Raw genomic sequence first — 7,598 nt, forward strand, 5'->3', positions numbered from 1 at the left:
AGGAGGATAGAAGGAGAATTGATGCCTTTGAGCTGTGGTGCTGGAGAAGAGTATTGAGGGTACCATGAGCTGCTAAGAAAACAAACAGATTCATCCTTGAGAGGGTTAAACCGGGCTGCTCCTTGGAGGCAAGGATTCTGAGGCTCCGTCTAACGTACTTTGGACATGTTGTAAGGAGAGATCTGTCCTTGGAGAGGGACATCATCCTTGGGAGGGTGGAGGGACAGCGCAGAAGGGGAAGGCCCTCTATGAGGTGGATTGATTCAGTGACTGGGGTAATTGGGATGGGTATGTCAGAGACAGTGAAACTGGCACAGGACAGAGCAGAGTTTAGGGCTGTTGTACATAGGGTCGCTATGAGTTGCCAGTGACTCGATGGCACATAACAACAACAACAACAACAACAGGTATCTTCCAGATTTCCTGGTACAGACTGGTGAGTACATACAGGGCCACACCTGTTATTTCAAACATGTCATTTGGTATCCAAGCACTTCTAGGGCCCAATTTATAACCAATGCCTTTAATGCCATTTGAACTTCTTCCTTTATCACCATTGGCTCTTGATTTTATGCTCCTTTCTGAAATATTCCAAAAGTATTTTCTGGGGTATTTGTGTGGATCATAACAAACTATGGATAACATTGAGAAGAGTAGGAACCCCAGAACATCTAATTATCCTCATATGAAACCTATTCCTTGTCCAAGAAGTGGTTGTCTGAACAGAACACGACAACATTATGTGCTTTAAAGCCAAAAAAAGTTTACATCAGGGCTTTCTTTTGTCCATACCTATTTAAACTATTCCGTGAGGAAATAATTTGAGATGCTGTACTGTATGAAAAAGTGAATTAAGAAAAAGGTGGCCTTGAGATAGGAGGAATATTTGTCAATACCCTGTGTTATGTAAATAACAAAACCTTGCTTGCTAAAAGTAAGAATGACTTGAAATGCTTGCTGATGAAGATCAAAGACTGCAGCCTTCAATGTAGATTATGTCTCAATATCAAGAAGACAAAAATTCTTACCACCAGGCAGATAGGCAACATCATGGTAGATGGAGAAAAGTTTGAAATTGTTATTGATTTCATCTTGGTTACATCCTCAATCAACACCCTCGGTACCAGTAAGTCAAGAAATCATAAGACATTTTGCATTGGGAAAGTCTGCTCTAAAGGAATTCTTCGAAGAATGAAGGAACAATAATGCTGGTTTGAAGATTAAAGTACAACTGATTCAAGCTATGGTCTTTTCAATCACTAGCTAAGAGTCTGAAAACTTGATGAATAAGGATGAAAGAAGAATCAATACCTCTGAGTTGTAGTGTTGGAGAAAAGTATGGAATATGCCATAGACTGCCAAAAGAACAAAAAGATGTCTTGAAGAAGGTGAAGACAGAGTGATTCTTAGAGGCAAGAATGGTGAAACTTTGTCTCACAAAACTTCAGGCATGTTGTTAGGAAAGCATATTCCTTAGAAAGGGACATCATGTTCAGAAAAATGCAGGGCTAGTGAAAAAAGAGGAAAACCCTCAACAAGATGGACTGACACAGTGACTGCAACAAAGGCCTCTCGGATGTCAGAGATGTTGAGGATGGCACGGGATAGGAGAGGGCTCAGATTTGTGGTTTGTAGGTGGCTATGAGTCATACTCGACTCAATGGCACATAACAACAACATTCAGCCAAAGGACTTAGTGATTGAAATTCTTATATGTGCTTCTGATTGATGCAGCAAATATTTCACCAGAGTGTTAAAGCAAAGAATTTCCAAGACATGAGAAAAAATTCAGCTACCAAATTTTGTTGGTCCCAAACTTACTTCTAATTGACTATATGGTTTGCTGTTTGCTCAAGCCCATGATTACAGTTGCTCTTACCCAGCAAATCCAGAGACAGATTGAACTTGTTCACCTACACCCCCCCCCCCCAATAAGGAAGCTGAGAATCGTATCTGGAGAGAATTCCTTCTAAGAGACCTGACAGTGTTGCCAAGAGAGTCTACTTGATCCTTTAGACTTGTGGGAGTCATATTGCAGCCAGTTTTGCAAAGCACCTGAGCAAAGCTAGCGTGCATGCAGGGGGTTGTCCCTGTACACGTGTACACACACACACGTAGCCAGCAGAGCCCGAGACAGGCATCCTTGGCATCTCAGTTCTTCTGGGTCATTCTTCAATAAGTGAATATGGCACTTGAGCCAGCCAAGTATGAGGCTGGGCAGAGCTCATGGAGCTGATAAATATGTGTGAGTATGAGAAAGGGGGCATGTAGCTCTGGTTTCAAGGAAAATTGTTGTTCTATTATGTGAAGGATGCCCCTTTCCCCTTTATTAAAAACCAAAACAAACCCACTGCTGTTGAGTTGGTTCTGATTAAAAATGATTCTCCATTAGGTTCTGAGGCTGTAAATATTTATAGGAGACTACCCATCTTTCTCTGGAGGAGGGGCTGGTGAATTCCAATCACATATTTTCTGGTTAATGTCCTGATAATACCACAATCAGGAGCCTTCTTTGAGGCAAGGATGATGAAGCTTTCTGTCACATACAAATGACATCACACTTGGAAAGGTGGAGGGCCGGGCAAAGAAAGACCCTCAACAAGGTGGATCCATACAGCCACTTTAACAATGGACTTGAGTATATCAGAGATGGTGAGGATGATGCTGGATAGGGCAGGGGTCAGATCTATTGTTCATGGAGTGGCTATGAGTCATGGTTGACTAGATGGCATCTAACAACAACAACAACAACACGCATTAGTGCTACTGTCATGAAAATGACTTGTTTTCTTTATCACTAAGGAATACTTGATAGGGATATGTTTAGAAAACTCAAACAATCAAAAACATACTTTTTTTCCCTACCATTAAGATTTTGGATTTTTTTGCCATCATTTCTGGCATCTGTTTCACGGTGGTGATGTTATGTGCTGTTGGGTGGGAATCGACCTATAACTGACCCTCCAGTGGGTTTTCAGTGGTAATAAGTCTCAAGGGAGGAGTTTCCCCAGTGGAGTAGCAGGAGGATTTGAACATGTGCATCTGGGTTGGCAGTGGTTGACAGAGCTCCCCCACCCCCCACCACCACCATTTTCTCTCGACGTGATCTCAGTGGAAATGTTGTTCCCATGATCATTCTTCTGCTGGCTTGAGTCTTTTTTTTTTCTTCTACTTGGTTTCCCAGCAAGTACTAGCCAGCAAGTTTTGAAAACATTCTAATTCAAGATATTACTCCCAGAAGAGGTTTTCTTTTAAAAAAATAATATTTAATTATGATTTAGGTTAAAATTTATGTGGTAAATTAGGACCTCTTTTATAAAGTTTTCTGCAAATTGTTTCATGCAATTTTTGCAGTGTGTCAGCAATATTGTCATTTCTATTCTGTTCTAATTGATCTAGCTTCCTTCTCCTCTCATTATGCTGTTGAGTTTTGTGGGTGAGAATTTTTGCATCTTTTTTCTTGAAGGATATTGATATTTACTTTTAAAAAGTGAGGGTTTTTTTTTTCTTTTTCTGTAGCTTTGGAATGAGGAGTATACTGATTTCTTGGGATTGATGAGCATTTATTTTTTTACAAAAAATAAATACTAGAGTAATTTGAGTAGAATTACTGTTAACTCTTCTCTGAACATTTGGCAGAATTCTCCAGTGTCACTGTCTGGGCCATTTTGTTTAGTATTTTTAAATCATATTTTCAGTTTTTTCTTTTGTTATGGGTCACTAAAGTTCTACTTCTATTTGTGTTAGCTTATATAGCTTATACCTTTCTTGAAAATTTTTCCTTTCTTTAGGTTTTCAAATTTATTGAATTAAACTTTTTCATAATATTCTGTTACTCTCCTTAAACTGATTGGTTCAATTATAATGTCAAACATCTAATTTATTTTGGTTAATTGGGCCATCTAATTTTTTTTATCTTATAAATTTGCCTAGTATTTTGCTGATTTTATTGATCCTCTCAAAGAACTGAAGGGAGTTCTGGTGGCTTAGTGGTAAGGAAATGCATTGCCAATGTAAAGGTATGTGGTTTGCATGCACCAGCACCTCTGCAGAAGAAAGATGGACAATCTCCCCTCTGCGATTTATCGTATCTGCAAACCTGCTAAAGGGTCAGCAATGGTTTGGTTTCAACTCGATAGTATACAACAACAGTACCAAAGAACCAACGTTTAGTCTTGTGTGAATTCCTTATATGTATTTTTTGCTGCTGCTGTTTGCTGTAAAAAGAACAAGGGTGGCATGAGGGTGGTGAAGTGTGATTTCTGCTAATTTCACAAGGGGAAACTGCCCCCATCAACAGCATCCACAGTATGAAATTAATTCCCATAAGGTCAGACATGCCTGCTATGCTTCCGTGTCACTTTCTCCTAATTCCAACACAAATCTTGCTGCTCCACTGGGTCTGAAATCCATTGCAATAGCTACATATACTTCACAGAATCATACTCATGAGTGAGTATAGGGTTTATTAGGGAAATTAAGAAATTACGATTTAGATTGGCAACAGGATACAATTCCTTAGTTAGGATAGCTTTTGAAGCATTTTTACAAGCTTCTGGCCTTGTAGCTTTTCTACAAAGCTTCTTAGTCCTGTCAACTATGGGAGCTCCTCCCCCAATTTTCTGGTAAACTTAGAAAAAGACTCCTAGCTCTGGGTCCTCGCAGCAATCATCGCAGGTCAGCTCTATTTTAACAGCTGGTCTCCTATTTGTTTCTCTGCAGTGACAGCTGCTACTTTCCTGTAGGTCTAGTTGGCACAAGAATCTCTAGTCCCAAGTGATACACATTGCATTCTCTACTACTTGTTTTATCATTGAAAGTGATGTGTTAAGGTCTCCTAATTTTGTTATAGAACTATTTCTCTTTTCAGGTCTATTGAAATTTATTTTATATAGTTTGGAACCTGAATCGTAAAGATGACACAGCCTCGCTTATGGAAAATGAGGAGGGCCTGAAGTGTTTGCTGCAGAAGGCCAAAGACTGTTGTGTTGCGTTGATTGCCTTCGAGTCGAGCATGACTCATAGCAACCATATGAACAAAAAGCCTGAAGCTCCTCTACAACTATCAATATTTATCAAAGTTCATAGAGTTTCCAGAGACATATTATTTAGGAATTGGATGGCACTCCTGCTTCCAAACCTGTCATAGCATGTTATGTACCATTTAGTCACCTGTGATGTATAGTGACCTGATGTACAACAGCAGCTTTGAACCCTTCTCTGTCCTGAGTCAATCTCACGAATTCAAAAACACCAACCCCTATTGTCCCAGTTACAGTATTAATCCATCTCATCTGGGGTCTTTCTCTTCTGCGCTGTCCATCCACCCTTTGGAGCATGATGTCCTTCTCCAAGGACCGATCTCACCTGGCCATGCATGTGCCCAAAGTAAGTGAGGTGGAGCTTTAAAATCCTAGCTTCCAAGGAGAGACTTGGTTTTACCCTCTCCAAGACAGACTTATTTGTTTTCTTGGCAGTCCATGGTATGTTCAAGACTCTTCTTCAGCACCACAACTCGAAGGCATCTATTCTTCTTCCATCATCCTTAGTCATTGTCCAGGTCTCTGATGCATAACAAGTAATTGAGAAGACCATGGCCTGGACCTTTGTCTCTAGACTGACATCATTGCTCTTCAGCACTCTGGAGAGGTCCATGACAGCAGGTTTTCCCAGTGTAATTTGTCTTTTGATTTCCTGACTGCTGGTGTTAAGAGTGCTAATTGTGGATCCAAGCAAGCTGTAATTGCTAACAACCTCAATCCTTCTCCATCTAATATGGTACTGCCAATTGGCCCAGTGGTTATAATCTTTGTCTTCTTGATGTTGAGCTTCAATCCATATTGAAGACTTAAGTTCTTGACCTTTTGCAGCAAGCACTTCAGATCTTCTTCAATTTCAGGAAGCAAGGTTGTATCATCTGCATAACACAGACTGTTGATGAGTCTTCCTCCAATCTTGATGCCACACTCCTCCTCATAAAGCCCTGCTTCTCAAATGATCTGTTCTGCTTACAGATTGAAAAGGTACAGGGACAGGATGCAAACCTGACACATTCCTTTCTTGATTTTGAACCATGCAGTGTTTCCTTGCTCTGTCATAGGACTGTTTCTTGGTCCAAGTATAGGTTTGGTATAAGCACAATCAAGTGGTCTAACATTCCCATTTTCCTTAAGGTTAGTCACAATTTGTTGTGATGTGCACAGTCAAATGCTTTTGCATAGTCAATGAAACACAGACATTCTTCTGGTACTCTTTGCTTTCTGCCAAGATCCATCTGACATTGGCAGTAATGTTCCTAGTGCCACAACCTCTTCTAAACCCAGCCTTTATTTCTGGTAGTTCTCTGTCAATGTACTGTTCAAGTCTTTCCTAGATAATCTTCAGCAGGATTTTGCTAGTGTGTGATATTAGTGTTACTGTTTGACAATTTCCACTCTGTCAGGATGCCTTTTTTTTGGAATGGGAATCAATATGGATCTCTTCCAGTTAGTTGGCCAAGTAGTTGTCCTCTAGATTTCTTGGCACAACTTGGTGAGCACATGTAGGGCAGCATCTGTTTGCTGAAATACATCGATTGGTATTCCATCAATTCCTGGGGCTTTCTTTTTTGCCAAGTCCTTCAGAGCAGCCAGTACTTCCTCCTCCTCACCATTACCTCTTGTTCATATGACTGCAGTCTTTATTATGGGTTGAAGCTAAAAATTAAAAAACAAACAAACAAATATTCTCACCACTGGGCCAATTGACAGCCCCATGATAGATAGAAAGGAGAATGAAATCAGTAACAATTTCAGCTTGCTCAGCTCCATAATCAACACTATTGGCACCAGCAGTCAGGAAATAAAAAAAGCGAATTGTTTTGGGGAAACAGTTGTCAGGGACCTCTCCGGAGTACTAAAGAGCTAAAGAGTAATTTATAACCAGCCACTACTTGTTACGAATCTGAGACCTGGACAATCACTAAGAATGATAAAAAAAGGATTGATGCCTTTGAGTTGTGGTGCTGGAGAAGAATGTTGGATATTCCATGGACCACCAAGAGAACAATTTTGTTCTATAGAGGGTGAAACCAAGTTGCCATTTGTAGGCAAAAATTTAGAAGTTCTGTCTGACAAGCTTTGGGTATATTGCCAGGAGGAACCAGTCTTTGTAGAATGACATCATGCTTGGAAGGGTGGAGGGACACTGCAAGAGAGGAAGACCCTGGATGTGGTGGATTAACACAGTAACTGGAGTACGGGGTTGGGTGTGTCTGGGACAGTGAGAATGGCTCAAGATAGAGCTGAGTTCAGAGCTATTGTGCATAGATAGAGTCTCAACAGCACATAACATCAACAATATAACAACAACATCAGAGAGTGTACAAATATTTATTAGGATTATTTCCTCTAATTGGATTGACCTTTAAATCATGATATAATGTCTTTTTGTGTCTTTATTTTGATTATTAGATTTATTAATTTTCTTCATGGTTTGTTCTAAAATTTAATTTTTCTTACTATATTTGTAACAGTCTGTTAAATCTTACTATCTCTGACTTCCTCTTGGTTTCCTGTTTTGAATTTTGAAGTTTACTTTGGAGAATTCTTTCATGTGTC

The sequence above is a fragment of the Elephantulus edwardii genome, unplaced genomic scaffold (assembly GCF_000299155.1).
Source record: "Elephantulus edwardii isolate Elephantulus edwardi_28Jun2011 unplaced genomic scaffold, EleEdw1.0 scaffold00030, whole genome shotgun sequence".
NCBI lineage: Eukaryota > Metazoa > Chordata > Mammalia > Macroscelidea > Macroscelididae > Elephantulus > Elephantulus edwardii.